At 35.7% G+C, this 21314-nt stretch overlaps 1 protein-coding gene across 5 annotated transcripts in view; it reads left to right on the top strand.

Moving 5' to 3' along the window:
- The first annotated feature begins 7109 nt into the window (after positions 1–7109).
- LOC115232614 (dystrophin) overlaps positions 7110–21314 on the top strand; it is a 744226-nt gene continuing 730021 nt past the window's right edge. For all 5 annotated transcript variants that reach the window (XM_029802603.2, XM_036512501.1, XM_029802605.2 and 2 more), the window contains exon 1: positions 7110–7255. The gene's annotated coding sequence lies outside the window, so the exon portion shown is untranslated. The remainder of the gene's footprint in view (positions 7256–21314) is intronic.

Consider the following 21314-nt stretch of genomic DNA (forward strand, 5'->3'; position numbering starts at 1 on the left):
GACCCTCCGTCCAACGTCCCACGACGCTGTCAGGAGGCATCGACTTGCCTCTCCAGGTGCCGAGTTGCAAGCCGACTGACTTTTCACGATTAACCTTTGCTCCTGTCACCGTCTCGTAAACCTCTATGGCCTTGCCTACCCTCTGTAGGTGATCCATTTCGGTTACGATGATGGTGATGTCATCCGCGTAAGCTGACACCGATTTTCCACAACCTGGCTGTCTCGGGATGCCGCTCAGTTTTCGCAGTAGTGGCTCAAGAGCCACCACATACAAAAGCGGGGAGAGCGGACACCCTTGACGAACCGAGCGCTTGATGTTGAACGGCCTCGAAAAGAAGCCGTTCACTCGAACTACCGAGTCGATGTTATCATAAATTTGGATAATCCACCTGAGGAAGCCAAGGCCCAGCCCGAACTGTTCCAGGGCAGACACCAGGTAGCGATGGTCGACCCTATCAAATGCTTTAGATTGGTCTAAATGGACCAGTGCCCCACCCTTGCCAGAATCACTATTAAACCCCTCTATATTGTACCGCATAAGATGGAGATTATCCTGAATGGATCTGCCGGGAACGGCACATATCTGTGCCTCCCCGATCAGACCATCCGCGACACGGGCCAATCTTTTCGATAACATTTTGGCCAAAATCTTCAACTCTGTGTTTAGCAGAGTGATGGGCCTGAAATTATCAATGCACTCCCCCTAGCTCGGGTCCTTTCTGACAAGTGTCACTACTCCCCGGCGCACAGATCTGAGTATGAACCCGTTCTGCTGCCAGTTCGCATAGACCTCCGTCAGTAGGTGACCGAACAAGTCTGGCATACTCTTATATAACTCATAGGGTAGACCATCCAAACCCGGCGCCTTGCCCACGCCGCAGTCCGCCATCGCCTCAACCACCTCCTCAGGCGTAATTGGCCCCTCACAGCCCTCCGCATCTCGCCCCGATAGGCGCGGCAGCCCGTCGAGGAGCTCCGTAAAGACCCTTCTTCTATCCAGTCCGCCGCCCCCACCGAAAAGCTGAGCGAAGTGCTCCTGAAAGGCCTCACACATCTCCTCGGGTTCGTTTATCAACTTACCTTGTTGGTTCGTCAAAGATCGAATTGTGGCATCATTACCACGCTGAGCTTCCACCACTCGGGCCCATCTCACGGCGTTGATTCTTTCACAACCCATTGCGCGGATCCTAGCCCTCACAATGCAGCCCATGTGTTTGGCTTCAAGGTGCTGGTTTAACACCAGTCTCTTGGCCGTCACCTGAGCCGCAGAGCCAGTTTTCAAGGCTTCCTCTAATTCCTTAACTAGAGTTAATTCCCTCCTAGCCTCTCTAGCCACTAATCCTATGCTATATCTAATTGACTCCAATTTGATGGCTCGCTTGAGGGCATACCACCATTTGTTATTAATGATGGCACCAGATAGCGCCCTCTGAATTATAGTCCTAATCCGGTCTCTGTACTCCTTAATCGCCAAAAGGGACGTATTAAGTTTCCAATAACCGGAGCCTCTATTTTAAACCTTATCTATGTCAAGCTTACAAGTGACCATTTTATGATCACTGTAGCTGACCAGGTAAAACTGTGGACACTTAGCTATTTTTCTGTCTACTTTTCTAATTAGTATCCTATGTATGACCTGGAAGATCCGTCGCTGCTTGACCATATCCACAATGGAGCGTTCGGAAATTCCAACCTATTAGGATCTGCTAGCTCAAAGCGGCTTAGCAGTTTCAGGAAGCCGATGTTTTTCTATCTGGACGCAAGCCAACACAATCTACATCCGCTTTGCAAATTGTGTTAAAGTCTCCTAGCACAACTAATGAATGTGAAGTACCAAGAAACTTCTCCAGCTCTCGAAAATAATCACTTTGCCCCTTTTGGTTGGGTGCGTAAATTGCAACCAGTCTGATAACTTTACCGTTACTGAACGTCAAATCCATGACGATCAGCCTACCTTCTGGATCTGAAAAAATAAACTTTTTCTCAAAAACCCGGTTTCTTTTTAATAGGACCAACACCCCACCCCCGCCGGTAGGACTGGCCGGAGAGAAAAAACTCTCGTAGCCGTCAAACAGCGGGAGTAGATTCTTGGCCCCTCTAACCGGGTTTCTGTAGCAACAATAACATCCAAATTACGTGACCTGATATCATTAAGGAAACGACCTTGCTTCCAGCTTGATCCCAGGCCGCGCACATTTAAACAACCAACATAAATGTAATCCATGGCTTACCTTATATCAGTGGTTCGACTTGTTCTTTTTCACTTTTTTCTTCACTTTTTTTTCTTTTTCCTGGGCTCGCGGGGGAGTCCGACGCAGGCCCTCGTATATATATGGAGATATGTCCAATCTCAGGGCCCACGTCATGAAAAAATTCGGACTTTATCCGTCCGTAATCCTTCCGGCCTATTCTATAAACAATAAAATCTTTCGTTTTTTTAATTTTTTCCACCTTTGCCATAGCTGCCAAAACGTTAATTAGCCTGTTGTTGGCTGCCTTAATGGCCATAAATGTATTCGTAGTTTCTTTTCTCTTTTTTTGGCTCTCTTTCTGAGGGGTGGTTTCTGTTTTCCGTTTTTTCATGGTGATTTTTGACCACCCCTCCTCTTTTTCCTTTTCCTCGCCGCTTGTTGTTTCTGTTGCTTCTTTGTTTTCTGTTGTTTTCGCTTCTGGTTTTTCTTTTTCTGACGGTGCTGCTTCCTGCGGCCTAGGTTGGCACTCCGCTCTCACGTGCCCCTTTTTACCGCAGCCAAAACACCTCGGCTTTCTGCCCTCCACAAACACTATCACCCTCTCCTCCTCGCTGATCCTCAATGTCTCTGGAATTTCTTCCAAATAGGTAGCTAACAATGGTATTTGTTCCTCCTGCTTCCATGTTCTTGTCGACGCAGTACCAAGACTTTAAAAAGGGACACGTTGAATGAAGTAGTTTTGGGTACATTATACTGAAAACAAAGAGAGAAAAATGCAGTTGAGGGGATGGAACGATCACTGCTGAAAAGCTTTTGACTGTATGTCCACATTATCAAAACTAACCCTGGGCTAGACAACAGTGTAATTGATGTCATAACGAGATGAAACTGTTGTACGTTTACTATGTCTTCATTTATATTCTAACGAGCACGAAGCCAGTAGAATGAACCTAGATAGCAATGAGACAAATGGTCTCTACAAAATTTGATCTCACTACCACCACATTTGAAAATACAAAAATACAGTAACCCCTCGACTATCGCAGGTATTACGTTCCAAACACCCCGCCATAGGTGAAAATCCGCGAAGTAGAAACAGTACTATATATATATATATATATATATATATATATATATATAGATATATATATTATATATAGAGATATATAAAAAATTTTATAGTTTTTATATTTTTATTTTATTATAAATGCAAAACAACACCACGGAGGAATCGACGCAAGCTTAAATAATAGGTGAACCGCGACATGGCGAAGGATTACTGTAGTTTCAAAAGCCTTGAATTACCCCAAGCTCTACTTAATTACATAGAACCTGTTCTATGACCACATGACCATCAAATATCGGCTGCTAAATGACTTGCAATAAAACAGAGTACACTGAACAGACATGTTAAATATACGTTTGAGACGTGGCTATACTATTCATAAAAAACATGAAAACTGACGGAAACAGATCAGTCAACGAAGTTGCTAAGACATTAGTAAATTTTAATACTTATTTTACCTTCTAGTCGTATTGTTTCCATTACTATGTATTTCAAGAGTAATGTTTGTGATAGTGGTGATATACAAAGTAGGGGAGTGCAAAAACTTTTGGTTTTAAATATTTAAAAAAAAACGAAAGAACGAACTTAGCAAAAATCATCTTTAATTGGAAACTCAGCAATGAAACTGAACTCTGAAATAGTCATGCAGTTAACAATCGCTTCTGTATTGACATCGCTCTGCGAGATAACCACATTGTTTGCACTGAAATGCAGGAGAGAAAAGGATGCTTGTTGCACATAAGGAAATTAAACTATACAAGATCTTCATACAAGCATATATATTTATATCTATAATTCGAAGATTGTCTAGGTAAATTTAACTGTCTGTTTTCTTAATGGCATATCAATTTTGGAGAATTCTGGTTTCTTGAGATTATCTTCCATCCTTATTTAGAGTTCGTCCAATTGCTACCAAGTGATTGTTCTATCTTTTCCGAAAGCGAAGATAATTTCAATAGATCGAGAATTTATCCTGTATCATATTTAATATGCCCTTATTGATCTTCTTTTAAATGCACGCTACTGGCCACGCTGAGAGATTTCTCTGCTCACTTTCATTTCATAGTCGTGCACACTATTTGATGACATATTCTTGGCATAAATATAGGTTATTTTGGGGAAAGCTAATGTAACTATATTTAGATTTTAATGAATACTGAGAACAAAATATCACTCGTTCATTTCCTGACACCTGAAGAGTGGAGGCCAAAAAAAGACTGAAAGAATAAGCCGCACCCAAGAAATGATTGACAAAATTATAACGAGGAGCGGTTTCGACATCTTAAAAACTATTTGATAGAACGCTAACACAAGAGGAGGTAGTATGTGCTAAGCTGTTAACAGAACAAAATCAGCAACAATGAAATAAAACATTACATATATGTTCATAAATATTTATTTCCTTATAATAGTGTTATCAAGGGCCAATCTACTTGTTAAAGGAATTCTTATAGTTTCTCACCACATACCAAATATGTATCAATGTTCATCTGTCCTGACTCCCACTGCTTGTGCGACGTGTAGTCAGACAAACTTTTTTTTTCTGTAATCCTGCAAGTTGCTTGAAATTGCTTTAAGTCGTGAAAGTTAACACAAATCAGTGAGTTCCTCGACACTATATCATGATCCGTGTAACAGTGTGAATAACTGAAAGGTTTGTGGTGCGGATTCGAACCCTAACCGCGAGATACTCGGTTAGATACCACAGTTTAACGCGATCGGTCTTTAAATCGATCAACCAGCGTAAGGCTGTGGTGTAGTATGGTTTTTCTCGAATGTCCTAAAATTTGACTTCTTGTCCCGATAAAAACAGTTTTGGCGCTCAATCAATCGTAGATGTCTTGAAGGCGGCTAACTCGCGCGTCTCTAGTTATGCAGACTGCTAACGGTCGCTAACACCACAGATCGTCGCGAAGATTTGCTCAAATGACTTCGTGTATTTTTGGACTGACCGCATGATATCACACAGATGGCTTTCTATATTTTCAAAGTAGTTTTCCTCTCCTCTCGGTCGGCAATTAATATTGTTCGCTGTAATTAGCCAGTACCAAATATGTCCGGCAATAAATATCAAGTTAATTGTTCGCTAGTTAGTTTCAATTATTATTCACGTAGCCAACAATGACATCTACACGTACGCTACAACAATGTTAATAAAGCTATCCATTTCGACAATGGCGACGTTTACTTCTGAAGTATGTTTTCCTTGACCAGCTCAACACAAGCGACAGCTACCCCTCGCGACAGGATATTTCAGATTAGCGAAGAATGATCTGATGTCAATAGACGTTTGCTCTAATTTTAATATCTTTTTCTTCGCAGCCTTCTACAAGGTTAATTTATTAACTACATATATTCAATTATATGATATAAAATGCCGAAAATTTATAGGTATGTTATGGCATGCATACTGTACTCTATAACATCATTAACCTTAGTAAAATGTAATGGCTTCAAATGGGAATCAAAATCAGATTGTTGACGCTGGCGAAAATTTATGATAATGCAGGGCTTTCATTTCAGGGTAAAGGAACATTTATAAATGAGCCTCTTTTGCTGATGCATCATCTCCATTTGCTTCCATAAAACGCTTACTGGAGACTTAAGGATTTCACATTACTGTTTTGTCGAGATCACAAGTTGTCGGTAAGATGTCAGATATTACATCTAGTTACGATATATTGTCCCCATTATATTTAAATTCTTATAAGTTGAAGAAAAAATGCAGGGTACGAAATGAACTCTTTCTTGTTATGACTCAATTAATACTCTACAACTCAGAGAATATTAATTGCAAACATCTAGTGATTATGGCGTAGCCGATGGCCAAAGGGGCTTTTCTCTCTGAACTTTCATTCTTTTCCTCGATAAATTTTATTTGCTAAGTCATAACTCACATTGTGTAGATTGTGTTTCATTATCTATTTGCTTGGCGAATAAGAATCTGAGATATCTTTCTGAAGTCTAAATATATCGAAAAAGTCTTGAAATAACCGAGAAACTATTTGTAATAGAAGAATATTCGAAATAACAACCCTTCTCTTAGTTCTAGACAATAGACTTCCTTGCATGATTACAAATCCTGTTGCTTTTGGTTTAGGTAAAGGTGTTTTTGTTTTATTCATATTTATGTATAATTGTATGTTTGTAAGTTGATCGTCTGAAAGTTTTCATTTTGAACTCTTAGAAGTGATTACTATAACACGCATCTCTCTCTCTCGCTTTCACTAAACCGCTAACTTATTCATAACTCATGCGAAGTTTACCTGCTACATATTATTAAAGTTGTTTCAAGATGCTATTCGATTTTTTGTTGAAACAAAATGTTTTACTATATCTTTAATTTGTTTCCAACCCGGAAGTTTACTTCTAAACACTACACAAAATTCACAAAGCGACAAGTTTGTAAAGTTGTCATTCATTTACAGCAAGTGAACACATTATAAATGAGGGTGTTTTTAATTCGAAGTTGGTTAAAATGCAAGGAATGGATTGTGTAGGGATAGAGGTGGAGAGAGTAAGATACTGATGGAGAGAGAAAGAAAAACCGAATAGAGAGATATAGTAGATAAATTTACTTGAATTAACACCCAGAGAATTACATATAATTTCAGAATGTCAGAAAGCGTAATAATATATGGAAGGAGAGAAAACAAGATTACAAATTTAGATAAAGCTGAAGCGCAAACTATAGAAAATGAATTATAAGTAAATGCATGGAGAGAAAGACAGGATGAGAAAAGAAGTGTAAATGATAGAAAATGGGAGGGATAATATGGTGACGAAAAGAGAAAAAAAAACGACAAAGGGAGACAGAAAGTGAATGTGTAGTTGTGTGTGAGAGAAAAACAAATAGAAAGAAAGTAGTTTTATGTTAGAAAACATGCACAATATATGTATGAGTGAGAAGGTGGGTGCGAGAACGTTTAAATGATTGAATGTTGTGAGAATAAGTCACATGACTATAAAGGCGCCATCATGAAAGTAACAGTGAAAGGTAAGAAACCTGTATGATTTACACCTGTCATTTGAAAACGTTAACTCTTGACTTCTCTATGAAAAAATGCTGCTTTCTTGTCAGTGTCTATGGTTTTAACATGAAATAGTTTTCCTCATTGAGTTTTGATTGTTTTATCGTCACTTTATTGTCATTTAATAACATAAATATTAGCACGTGTTTTGTTTATCGCTTCTTAGATGAAAGTCACTATGGTGGTTACAACGGGGACCAATATATACAATTATAGTCGCATTTTAAATCAATCTTTTACACTGTGGCCATTATGTTGTCGATTGTCTGATAGTCATATCAGCCAGTTTTAATTACTTTATATATAAGAATATTATTTTTACTGCACATCAATACATAATGTTTTTCTCCGCCACCTCCGGAAATTTTCTTTATTTGTAAATTATCAGTCACATTAATTTCAAATTTTAAAATTATTTTTTATTTTTTAGAAATCTCCAATTATTTGGTAGTATGTCGAAATTCCTTTACTACAAAATGTTAAAAAGTTTTTGTTTTTTCATTTTTGTAACTTTTTTTAACTTCTCGATCATAAATGTTATCACTCCTTTATTTGATAGGGAAAAATTAATTTTGATTACTATGATTTTTAAGCACTAAATTTAATTGCAACGGTGGTTGCAGTTCTTTATCTTTCTTTTACTTGTTTCAGTCATTTGACTATGGCCATGCTGGAGCACCGCCTTTAGTCGAGCAAATCGACCCCAGGACTTATTCGTTGTAAGCCTATTACTTATTCTATCGGTCTCTTTTGCCGAACCGCTAAGTTACGGAGACGTAAACACACCAGCATCGGTTGTCAAGCGATGTTGGGGGGACAAACAGACACACATATATACGACGGGTTTCTTTCAGTTTCCCTTTACCAAATCCATTCATAAGGCTTTGGTCGACCCGAGGTGCCACTTGCCCAAGGTGCCACGCAGTGAGACTGAACCTGGAACCATGTGGTTGGTAAGCAAGCTACTTACCACCCAGCTACTCCTATGTTTATCACTTAAATAGTTTCAGTTTCTGTATTCACCCACATTAACCATCCATTTTATAACTGTCATTAGTAACTATTTAACCCCCCCCCCAAAAAAAAAACTCCAACTCAGAAAATATCTGTCAGATAATGTGCTTATTAACATGGTTGAGAGTAAATACCTCGGAAACTTTATTCTTATCAAATCTAAATACGGCATGATCCCACATGTTCGTTACAAACATTTTTGTCATCTGAAATATTTATTAGTGGGTAAAACCTCATTTAAGTGCGTCTAAACATTTAAGCAATCAAGGGAGATAACTGCAATAAGATCAGTCGATTGAAATTCTTGGACAATACAGATAGTGCAAATTGGAGTGGATCTGGTGTTTAAAGTCAACTGGTGAAAGCCATGGGACACATTCTGGTTTTAGGCCTTTTCAGCAAAACATTTTACTTGGCAAGACAATACGTTTAGAAATAGGCAAATTGTAGTGATCCTTTGCAGAACATTCTCTTGGTGTATTTTTTCTCAGTCTTACTGTTGATATTATCTGTGTCACTACATTCCTTTTATTTCTTTAAATAATGATCACTCTTAGTAATACTAACAGAGCAGAATGTTTTTTAAGACAATTGATATTACAGAAGCCTGTCAATTGCTTTCGCCGGTTTACTTTAGAGACTGGATCCACTCCAATTTTTTTTTGTTTATACTGTCCAAAAAATTTCGGTTAACCGTTTGTATTGGAGTAATTTCTTGTTTTTACATTTTGAAAGTTCTCAGGAAGTTTTGCCTACAAATTGCTTGAATAATCTCAGTTGATCAAATTTTCAACTCGCTAGATGTGAAAATCCTTTATTACATATGTAAAATGCTTATGCTGTACTTAGGCACACACAAGAATTTTTTTCGTAAGTTGCAAATGACAGTTGTCAAATGTCCTTTTTATATGTTTTATATGTTGATACTTCTTGAGAAATATGTAGATGTCAATATTTTGTGAGAAACTTGCTTTTGTCAACAAAGGTGTGTCTTTTGTAATGTTTGTTTGGCATAATCTACATTGATTTCTTTCCTCAAATTTAACATCTCTCATATCAAGGAAACAACTGTTAACTCTAATCACAATAGATAACAATGGAAAATTTTCATCGTTTATCGAGTTTCGGTACAAATTTTTGAAAATGTTGGGAAAAAGAAACTTTATTTGAAAGATCTGATACTTTTCTCTATAGTCTTTATGAAGTTGAAATGCAAATTTATTCCCCACATTTAAGCGAACTTATCCAATGTAGAATGGTGGTTTAAAAGTTCCATTTAACAAACACCTGTAACAGATTTGAACGTACAGCAGAAACCAGTCTCATTGCATTAACTCCATCCAAGGATTATAGACTTGTTATACGTTTTCTCACCAGACTTCTGTGTTCTATTTTATAGCTTTGATTTAAGCAAATATGAATTACGAAAAAAAAAAGTTACAAAATGTCAGTATCTATGTCTTAAGGTGGGATGGATGAGCTTGAATAACATGGACGAGTTAAGTGATGTGCACTTACACAACGCATTCATACGTTCATTGATATTTTTATCCTGTTTGTTTTCTGATTCTTTTTTTGGACGTTATTTTCTCGTAAAAGTATTTTAATTTTTGTTTTTGCTTAACATTTGTTTTATCTGGTAATTTCTTATAGTTTTTTTTGTTTCCAAACAAGACTAAATTTAGTGGGGCCTTTCTTTCGTTCTCAAATTTCTGCTTATCATCTTACTATTCTGTAGTTTTGTTGACTTTGAACATCGCTTACTTTTTTCTTGGGTGTTGTTTGTAGCTAAGAAAAAAGGTACTTGAAGCATGAAAGACTTTTATAAAGAATGTTGGAAATCTTAATTTGTATCCTTACGAATTCAGTAGCTTCAATAGATATTGGTGTTCGATTTTCGATCGAAGCTAATTTACATTCGCTGTTAACATTTTTCAGCTAGGCATTATAGTCATGCAATCAAATCACATTCCCCGTAAACGTTAAATCCTTCTGTCCCAAATCGTTGTTGGTTAAAAATAAAGAAATAAATTTAAAACAGTCACTATTATTTAATATTGTATTTACTAGCATTTTTTATGTGTAACCTAATTGAGATGTATTGTTATATGTGCGGCTTGTTAACTATTCTATATTTCTGAATAGATTTGGCTGTTTTAAATGGTTTTAGGGGAAAGTACAAACTTTTACTGTGACATTGACTAACGATATGGAAGCAGACGATATGATGGAAATTGGGGAAGGTGCTAGACATCGTTTTTATGTCGTGGTGACAGAAGCGTCAGAACGCCTGGTTAAATATGCATTAAGAGTATTTAGTTTAATCGTTTAGATTCCGAGCTTTAATCCAACCAGTATCATTAAACTGTAACTTGGTTATATTTTTATAGAGAAAGTACTGTTTGTGTGAAATCATCTCGTTTAATATTCAGCTATCAATATGAAATCTAAAATCCACTCATAGTATTTTATAACTTGTTGATCTTAAAATGCATTTGATATACTATAGCAAGTTACATATTTTAATTGATAAGGTAACTATTATTCTGTATCTTTCAATCAAAAGTATTGTTTATTTTCATCTTCTCATTTATTCCTGTATCATTTGAAACGCTAACAAGGAAAATTGGAAAATCTTAATTATAAAATGCACTTCATATTTGCAAAGCTTCTATGTCAATCCAAATTTCTATACTTAACAACGTTTATTTTTGATTTTTTTTCTTTTAATTATTATTATTTTTTTAATTCAAGCAAGATTGAAAATTTTCTCGTTGAATTTAGATGTAATTTGTATTTACACAGGCATTCCAAGTTACACATCTATAGGTAGATGTATTTTCGTGGCAAAAGTTTTGGCAATTATCAAATGTTGGTATTTGGGATTGTTCTGGCATTGTGTTCCGGTTGGGAACTTTGTAATATCTAGTTCCAGCTTCCCAAACAAGGTCAAGGTGTTAATTTTGTTTTATGTAGAATCATCAGCCACTGTAACAAGCAAACATGACTAACTCACGGCAACGAGTTATATTTAATTCTCTCGTTCTTTCTCTTTCCTAAAAGAAAACAAAAAAACTTTTTCATAAAAATTTCTGTAAGAGGGTATGAAAATTTTGATTCGGGAAAAAATTGTATCCGACATAGTGATCCGAGCAAATACATTCAATTAAAAATGTAATATTTCTTTTTCTAATGTCGTAAATAACACACACATACGTACATACATACATGCATACGTACGTACATACATTTGTATATGTGTATGTATATATATATATATATATATATATATAGATATACACACACACATGCATGTACCTTTATTTAATGTTAGTCTGTATTCAGTTTGTATTGCAATAGATGGCATATGTTAATTGTAGTTATTAACTTGCATCACTTATCTAATAATCTATTACAAACTTGAGTTTAGAGAATAAGTGTGTGTATATATATGTATATCTATCTATCTATCTATCTATCTATCTATCTATCTATCTATCTATCTATCTATCTATATCTATATATCTATCTACCTATATCTATCTATATATCTATATATCTATCTACCTATATCTATCTATATCTATCTATCTATATATATATATATATATATATATATATATATATATATATATATATATATATATATATATATATATATTTGTGTCTGTATACACACGTGTAGCAGTGTATTTTAGCTTGAAAACATTCCTAATTTATAGTCCACTAAGCCCTACACTTTGCCTTGGTTGGTTTCAATATACGATACTGTTTGTTACCGATGCAACTTAGTTAATTAGATATTGATTTGTTTTGTGTAAAAGATGAGTGCTTCGATCTAAATTAGGTTAAGAAAAAAAAATTAGAAATGCCCTTAAAATATATTTCCAACAATTTGATTTATATATAAAAAAAAATTAAATCAAATCGAAAAATGATCTCAGTGCAAATGCTAATCATTTGATAATTTTATAGTTTAAACAGTTTTTGAATGCAACATGATAGAATATTTAGTTCGCATGATAGTATACTGTTAAAGCTATTTGTTTCTTATAAGTTCAATCGAATTGCCTATTATTTTGTTTCCTACGTTCTGCTACTACCGTCTGACTGTTTTCAATCGAATTTTCTACTTGATCTATGTCTTTTTCGTTTGTGTGTGATTATTTTTATTCTTAAATTTTATTTTGCACATAATGACAACTTTTGATTGTAGACGCAAACAGCAGTTGGTGGTGGTGTATGTTGTGTGTACAAACACGCACACCAAGGTCTCTCTCTCTCATATATATATATATATATATATAATATATATATATATATATATATATATATACACACACATATATATACACACACATATAAATATATATACACACACACACATATATGCACACACATATATGCACACATATATGCACACATATATGCACACACATATATGCACACACATATATGCACACACATATATGCACACACATATATGCACACACATATATGCACACACATATATACACACACATATATACACACACATATATACACACACATATACACACACACATATATATACATACACTATCTATATACACACATATATACACACACACACACATATATATATACACACACATAAATATACATACATACATAACATATATGTATATACATACACACACACATATATACACACACACACACACACATTATATATACATACACACGTGTGTGTGTGACAATTAGTTGGTTGTCATAATAAACTCAATATGGGATACCGGGGCTGAAGTCTGCAGCAGACTTTAGCCCCAGTTTCCGAAACTGAGTTTTATTATGACAACCAACTAATTGTCACATATTATATTTATAGATAAATTCCTCTATTTTACATAATATCGAGGTCTCATTCATTCTTTTGTTGTCATATTATTATTATTACTATTATATATATAAACATAGGTACATATATAGGCTATATACATATATAGACGTGTGTGTGTGTTTCTGCATAATTTTATTATTTTACATTTTTATTTCATTAGACCATGCTGGAGTATTATCATAAAGGGTTTAATTCGATATGAGTACTTATTTTTAACCGAGTACTTACTCTTGTTCATTTTATGCTAAACCACTAAGTTACAGGGATGTAAACATGCACACGTAAACACGACACACACATAGACATATTTGTCTATTCGTTCATTCGGTTTTTACGAACTTTTTCCCGTGCTTGCTTGGGTTAGATGATTATATTATTGAGACATATATTTTCATCCAAATGGACCTCCTGAAGCTATTCTTAGTTGTTTTTCAACGCATCTTTTGAGAGTGCAAGGCCAGCAGAAAATTTGTTTAATATCACCCCTAGTAGTTCGTGGTTTTCGGAGCAGCGAACATGTAAACAAGGATACACACACACACACACACACTATGCTTCAAGTTTTTTTTTTTTTAACCGGGTGCACAATCGTTGTGTAAGGGTTTATTATAGAAGACGTTTTGCCCCAAGGTAACAAAGTGAATTTCTTTACTACACGCACACACATGCAGAGCATGGCTTGAGGCACACACCCATACCTGCGCCTATTGACGTGTGTGTTTATGTATATCGATCTATATCGACTTGTGTACCTTTTCGTCTCTCTAGAATGTGTGTGTATGTATGTGTGCGTATGTATATGTGTGTATGTGTATGTATATATATATATATATATATATATATAGATGTGTTTTCTGTATATAATGTGGATGTGTGTATGTAAGTATAGATACATACATATTTAAAGACATGTGGCGGGGAGGGGGTAAGAATTTTACTTGTCAACCACCTGGATTTGGATTCAGTCCAACTTTGTTGACCTTGATAAATTGTATTTATGAGTGGATTTAATAGATAGAAACTGAAAGAAACCCATTATTTATACATTTGTGTGTGGGTATGTAAGTGTGTGTATATATATATATATATATACACATATATATATTGTAAGTGGGTGTGTATATTTGTCTTCTTGCCCTGACATTGTGTGATTGCTGTAAGTGAATATCATTCATTTCCATTCTGTAAAAACGTCTCTTTATAGGGAAATATTGCTTTGTTTGGAAACAAATAAGCATTGGTGACAGAAGGGGCATCTGTCTGTAGAAAAATTTCTTTCAATAAACTCCATCTGATTCATGCAAGTAGGAAAAAGTAGATAAAGGTGTGTATGTTTATGTGTGTGTGTGTGTGTATATATGTATATTGCGTGTGTAGATCTATGTATATACAGATGTACGTGCATGTGTGTGCATATATATGTATGCAAAATGAATATATTTGACAAGCAGCAAAAGAAGCTAGTAGAATAAGTACCAGGCTTTAAAAAACAAGTACTAAGGTCAATTTGTTTGATTAAAATTCTTCAAGGTGGTGCCCCAGTCTGTCTGCAGTCTAATGATGGAAATAAGTAAAATATCTGTCTGTCTGTCTGCATAGTTATGTGTGTGTGTGTGTATATATATATAATAATATAAATAATATATAAATATATGCATATATACATACATATATGTACATACCTACATATATATGTATATATACAGATGCATATATGGGTACAGGACATCAAAAAACGTTAAACACAAAAAGAAACGAAAACATAAAAACAAAAATATAGAAACGAACTTTTTTCGAACAACAACAAAAAAAAGAAACAGAGAAACGAGACATACAACATAAAGAATATTCCCCTTCTTCAGTTGTCCCTGTTTCAACTACTCCACGTTTTGAAGGCATGGACAAGACGCGACTTCGTTGAAACAGTCCTTCCTGCAAAGCAAATTAAATAAAATTTGGGATTTTTTGCAGAGGATAAAAGTGGCAACAAGAACAGAACAGTAAGAACAAAACAGTAAAAACAATAAAAAAGTAAAAACAAATGGTGAGGGCTGTTAAGCCAAGATGATGGAAAAATTATTCTGAACTTGGCAATGCCCGGGAATGAAATTGTTCCTTATATTTGCTTTATAGAAATTTGTTATTCTAAATTGAATTTATTCTTCAATTGGGAAATCATTTCTGAATTCATAATACAAAGAAAAATAATAATTATAATGAAAAATTTTATATGCACAGTGTTGTTCTGGAAAAAGTTTAGGTTCATGTTCATTCACAAATGCAGCCAGGTTTGTGATGTCATTATTTGTCTTTCTTGCTATGTCGCTTGAAGTTAAATCACTAATTTGACAGTTTGCTTTTGGCAATCTGGAGCCAGACTCTTGCAAATTTTTGCCTCCCATGACCAAAACTTGATCCTTAATTTCAATCAGTGCTTAGTTAAAAATTGTTTCAGAGAACTGAATATTGATATCTGGGTTTGCCTGTTAAACTGCATACTTTAAGTCCTCAGCCATGTCCTCGCAATGTTTCATCCAAAGCTGTAGGGGACTGCCAAGTTGACACATGTTCAGTATAATTGCAAAAAGGTTACGGAGTTTCCTTGGAGAATCTGATACTGATGCTTCAGTCAATGAAAGGTCCCAATGTTCATCATTTTCAAAAAAAAAAACATTGTTGTTATTATGCTTCTCTATAAGTTTCACACACATGATCTATCCTCCTTTAATCTTGGAATGATCTGGGACCACGTACTTCATGCAAAAGGAGACGTAATTATTTCTACAGGTGTAATACTTGGGTAATTGTGGGTAAAGGAGTTTTCTTGCATCTTCATTACTTGACACAACTTAAAAAAAGGCAGTAAAGACACTTTCTTTTGGAGAAAGTGCTTGTTGCAAGGCTGTTTGTTTTGTAAAGATAACCCTGTGATCATTCTCTTGATGGACTCTCAGATGAATGATAGCTGGGTGCTTTGCATGAGTGGGAAAATTGAAGATGCCCCAGAAAGCTTCATTGGTACTGATATGTCTTCCTCTGTCATACTGCGCATCCTCATCATTTTTATTTACCTGCTGACTGCCATTCTGCATAAGAGTGTATGTTGCAGCATCTAAATCTTTGTTTATATATTTGCAAACATACTTAATAGAGTTAACAGAGTTACAGAATTCAACATTGACTCTGGTTACCTGTACTTGTCTTCACTGTAGAATACCGATTGTCTGCATCTACCCCGACTCGTCTTGTAGAGTGTGAGAACATTGTTCTTGGAAACTTTTTCGATAATTAAAATAGGGGTTAAATGAAAAAAATGAGTTACTTGAATATGTTCACGATAGTAATTGAAATAAATAGCAATTGTGGAACACCCCACGCATGCACACACATACACACAGAATATCAAGCATCAGATGAACTGGCTGTGTGTGTGTGTGTGAGAGAGAGGCAAAGAGAGAAGGGGTATTGTCATGTATACGTACATACATAAATATGCATACATCTTTTTTGTATGTGTGTGTGTGTGTGAGAGAGAGAGAGAGAGTGAATGCCACTTAGACATCACTCTCTCTCTCTCACACATAATACAAAAAAGATGTATGCATACGTATTTATGTATGTACAAATACATGACAACACACTCCTTGACTCTCTCTCTCTCACAAACATACATACATAAATGTATACAAATGTACTTACAAAAACATGTATGTATTTGTGACTGTTTTGTGTGTGTGTGTGAGAGAGAAAGAGTGGGGGAGAGAGAACATTGCGAACAATGAATGAAATAAACATGAAATGAAAAAGTCATATAAATAAAAGCTCCTCTACCGAATGTTTAAATTTGTGAACTTTGTAAATATTTCTTTCAGAAATTTATCGTAGTTGCTTAAAAATAGTGAATCAAAACTTGAAATGAAAACATCAAAATAGTGAGATTTTGCAAATGAAAACGGAAAATTTTGCCATTGCTACATCAATATCGGAAGTTGACATTGAGGAACCTTTTTAAAGAAATGAATCATATATATAAAGCAATATTATTTATTTTTAATAAAAAAAAATCAAATCAAAAGCCAAACATGTGTCCAAAGTCAAATTATTCCTGCATCCCAAATATGGAAGCAATTAGTGAAGACATTTTCACGTGAAAAGTGAATACACACACATCTGTTTTATATATTAGATGTATATGTATAGATATGTGTGTGTAAATATATATTATATATATATGCTGTATGTGTATATGTTTTATATAAATAGATGAGTGAGCAGACAAACTAAAGAAAAAATGCACTCAACATATTTAGCAGGAGTTACATTATTATTCAAAACAGTTTGATTTTGACTCCATGTAGGCTTCTTACAGAAATCTGGCTCCTTCATCTTCAGATTACCAATTGGTAAAATACAGCAAGTCCATGATGGCTACTGAAAAATGTGCTGTTATTGGCCAAGGCTGGTCACATGGTGTTAGAAATGCCATTTTAATGACAGCAGATGTGTTAGAAAGGAGAATTCTTAGATTGCATGACTGGACAAGAATCTGGTGATGCCATAGTGTCTGATGGGCCATTGAAGGGACTTGGAAGCTGACAGAAGCAAGGCTGGTGAGAGTGTGTGTAAGTATGTGTATATATATATATATATACACATCCAAGCGTGGCCGTCTGCCAGCCTTGTCTGGCACCTGTGTCGGTGGCACATAAAAAAACACCATCCGAGCGTGGCCGTTTGCCAGCCTCGTCTGGCACCTGTGTCGGTGGCACATAAAATCACCCACTACACTCTCGGAGTGGTTGGCGTTAGGAAGGGCATCCAGCTGTAGAAACACTGCCAGATCTGACTGGACTGGTGCAGCCTTCGGGCTCCCCAGACCCCAGTTGAACCGTCCAACCCATGCTAGCATGGAAAGCGGACGTTAAATGATGATGATGATATAAATATATATATATATATATATATATATATGTGTGTGTGTATGTGTGTGTGTGCATGTAAATACATGTAGGATAGTTCCTCTGAAGAGAACCAGAAAGATAATCTGGTTCAACCCTCCATTTAACTTAGAAGTTTCCACAAGCATAGCCAGAAGTTTCCTGTTGTTGATTAAGAAGCATTTTCCCAAGGGCAACAAGTACTATAAACTCTTTAATTCCCATAACATCATGGTGAGCTACTCTTGCATAGATAATATCACCTCTAACATTGCATGCTGCAGCAGATGCAAACATACACCTGCACAACCTCCAGTCCCAACCTGTAACTGTCAAAACCTTACCTGCTGTTCTCTAAGAGGATCCTGCCTTTCAAGGGCTGTAGTCTACAGAGCCAACCTCACACCATCCAATGACATCACCAAGAGAAGGCACACATAACTTATGTACTTGCTTAAATGCAGGGATAGAGAGAACTCCATCTCTTTGTCTCATTTCCTCTGTAGACTATGTGACCTCCAGTAATAAACTCCCAACATCAAATGAATCATCATCGACAAGGCCTTTAGTTGCTAGCTCTGCCTCCATGAAAGACCGCATGTTTTCCACCTATCTGCAGTATCTATCAACTGGAAATATGAACTATTTTATTGCTGCCATCAGAGGTTTGCCTTTCTGGCAAACTTCAAACCATTGACCACTGACAACCTAGATATACCACATTAATATTAGCTGCTCCACAACCAAGAACAGGGTCTCTAACCACCAATGCCTACAAAGACCTCAGGCCTATCCCACAACTTTATGCAGCCCTTGCAGTTTGTGGCTGAGCATTATTCTGATGCTTGAAACCATGGATGTTCGCTTTTCTTCTAGCGCTGACTTAAGCCACTCAAGCTGCTTGCAGTAGATTTCCTTTGTTATCATTTGGTTTGGGTTTAAAGGTTCAAAGTGGACTAAACGTTTCATTATCCCACCAAACAGATAACACCTTACATGGGTGAAGACCTTCTTTAGCCTTGGGTACCAGTGTTTCTCCTTTCCCTACCGACTGTCTTCGGTGCTTGACATTTTCATAGAGAACCCATTTCTCATCACCAGTCACTATTTGGTCCAAAATAAAGGTTCATTTGTGAGACATAACAGCAAAGAAGAGCACACATTCACTCTCTGCGTGCGATTAGACTTGGAAAGCTTGAGGAACCTATTGACCCGATTTGCTGATTTTTCTGATGGCACACAGGTGTTAGTTAATGAATGGTTGAATGACCAAATCCAAGCTTCTCTGCTAGTTCCTCAACAATTATGATGGTATTTTGTTTTCATATACTGCATTAATATTCCTCTCACTTTCCATTGCGTTTTTGCCTTTATTGAACTTATAGCTTTGAAAACATAACTGTTAAAATCGAACTGCACTCTTCAAAACTTGCACTAAGAATAAGTACAAAGTAAAATTAGTACCTGCTTTTATAGTAAGTTGATGCAGGTAGTTTATCCCATCCCACTCTGACTTTTAGTTCATGCAATTGTAAAAATTGTACTATCAGTGGGATGATCCAATGTATATATACATACATATATATATACATACATACATACATATATATACATATATATATATACTTGTACATATGTTTGTCTTCTGAATATATTTAGCGACATGTATGGTGATGATATATCAAGCCTAATGGTGTTTATCTGCATCATTATCTCTATGTATGTGTGTATATATATCTACTGATATATAGATGTATATATGCTAAACCTACGATTGAGAAATTTCAGTGTCAACTTAGCCAATACAAAGGTTATAGTAAATAGAAAAGAAGACAAACCCTTAGTACTTTCAAGGTAACTTCTTTGCTTGAAATGCAAATAAGTATGATCTCCATATGCTGCACGCTATGTAAACTATGGATACCTCAGATGTAGTGGAATTGCAGCAAGACTAGTGGAGAACGTAAGCTCTGTATGTTATAGATGCACTTGAGCAGTATGTACAATAGACCAGAAATAGACTCTCTTGGATGGTAATTTGTAAGGGAGTGCTTTCTCTGAAAGTGTATTACCAAGTATAAAACAGGTTGGAGAAAGTTCAGGCAACAAACCTCTTTTCGTTCTGGGTGAAAGGTAGATTGTATGATGCTTGTGTTAGGACTGCAATGCTGCATGGTAGTGGAACATGAGCTTTGAATGCAAAGGACTTGAGAAAACTGTTAAATACGTAATGTAAGTGTGCATGAACAACATAATATAAATGTACTGAGTGGAAAACTGGGTATGAGAGGAATCAGCTGTAGTGTACAAAAAAGAAAACTGTGCTGACATGTGATGTGTGTATAGATGATAACAGTTGAATAAAGAAGACATGGAATGTAGTGGTAAAATCTGACCTCAACAGAGGATATGACAACAAACTGGGATGACTGGCAATATGCAGTTCTTGAGAAAACCTGCCCACCTCATCGAAACTGGGCTCTGAAAGCACTCTGTGTGTGTGCGTGTATGCGTGCACAAATGGATACTTCACCCAATCTCCTATCCCCACTCTCCTTCATGTCTCACTGCACCTCTCTTGATACAGAGACAGTTTGTATAGCATGTTGCTTTTCCATGCCTGATTGCACATGAACAAGTTAAATACCGCTGTACATAGCTATTTCATTCATTGCTACTTAGTGTGCCTCTAATTAATATATTCCAGCTTGACAAAACTTTTTGCACATAGCAAACATGCCATTTGGTACTAGCTATTAGTGGCCATGTATGATGGTTTGTATACATAGCTGATGAAGCATAATAGTACAGAAACACACACATTCTATGGTCTGGTGATATCATTCATGGCCTAGTGGTGTGTTTACACCTATATTGTCTATAAGAAGAATTTTTTCCCTCAAGACAATTTGTGCAGTATATTGTCTTTCTATGTCCGCATGTAAATGAACAAGTTAAATATGATTGTAAATAAGTGTATAATATTTGTTGTGAGTTTTTTATGTTACCATTATATAGTTCTTAACATTTATAATATGTATATAGAGGCAACTACTTTGTTGTTTTGAATCTCTTACAATATGAAAGAATATTTTGGACTATAGAGAGATGAGAGAAATATATTGAAAAAGCATTTCACTAAGAAGTCGTATTTATTCACACTTTATCTATTGTATGGAATGAGAAGTAAATGTA

Source organism: Octopus sinensis, linkage group LG2, assembly GCF_006345805.1.
Source record: "Octopus sinensis linkage group LG2, ASM634580v1, whole genome shotgun sequence".
In the NCBI taxonomy this organism is placed as follows: domain Eukaryota; kingdom Metazoa; phylum Mollusca; class Cephalopoda; order Octopoda; family Octopodidae; genus Octopus; species Octopus sinensis.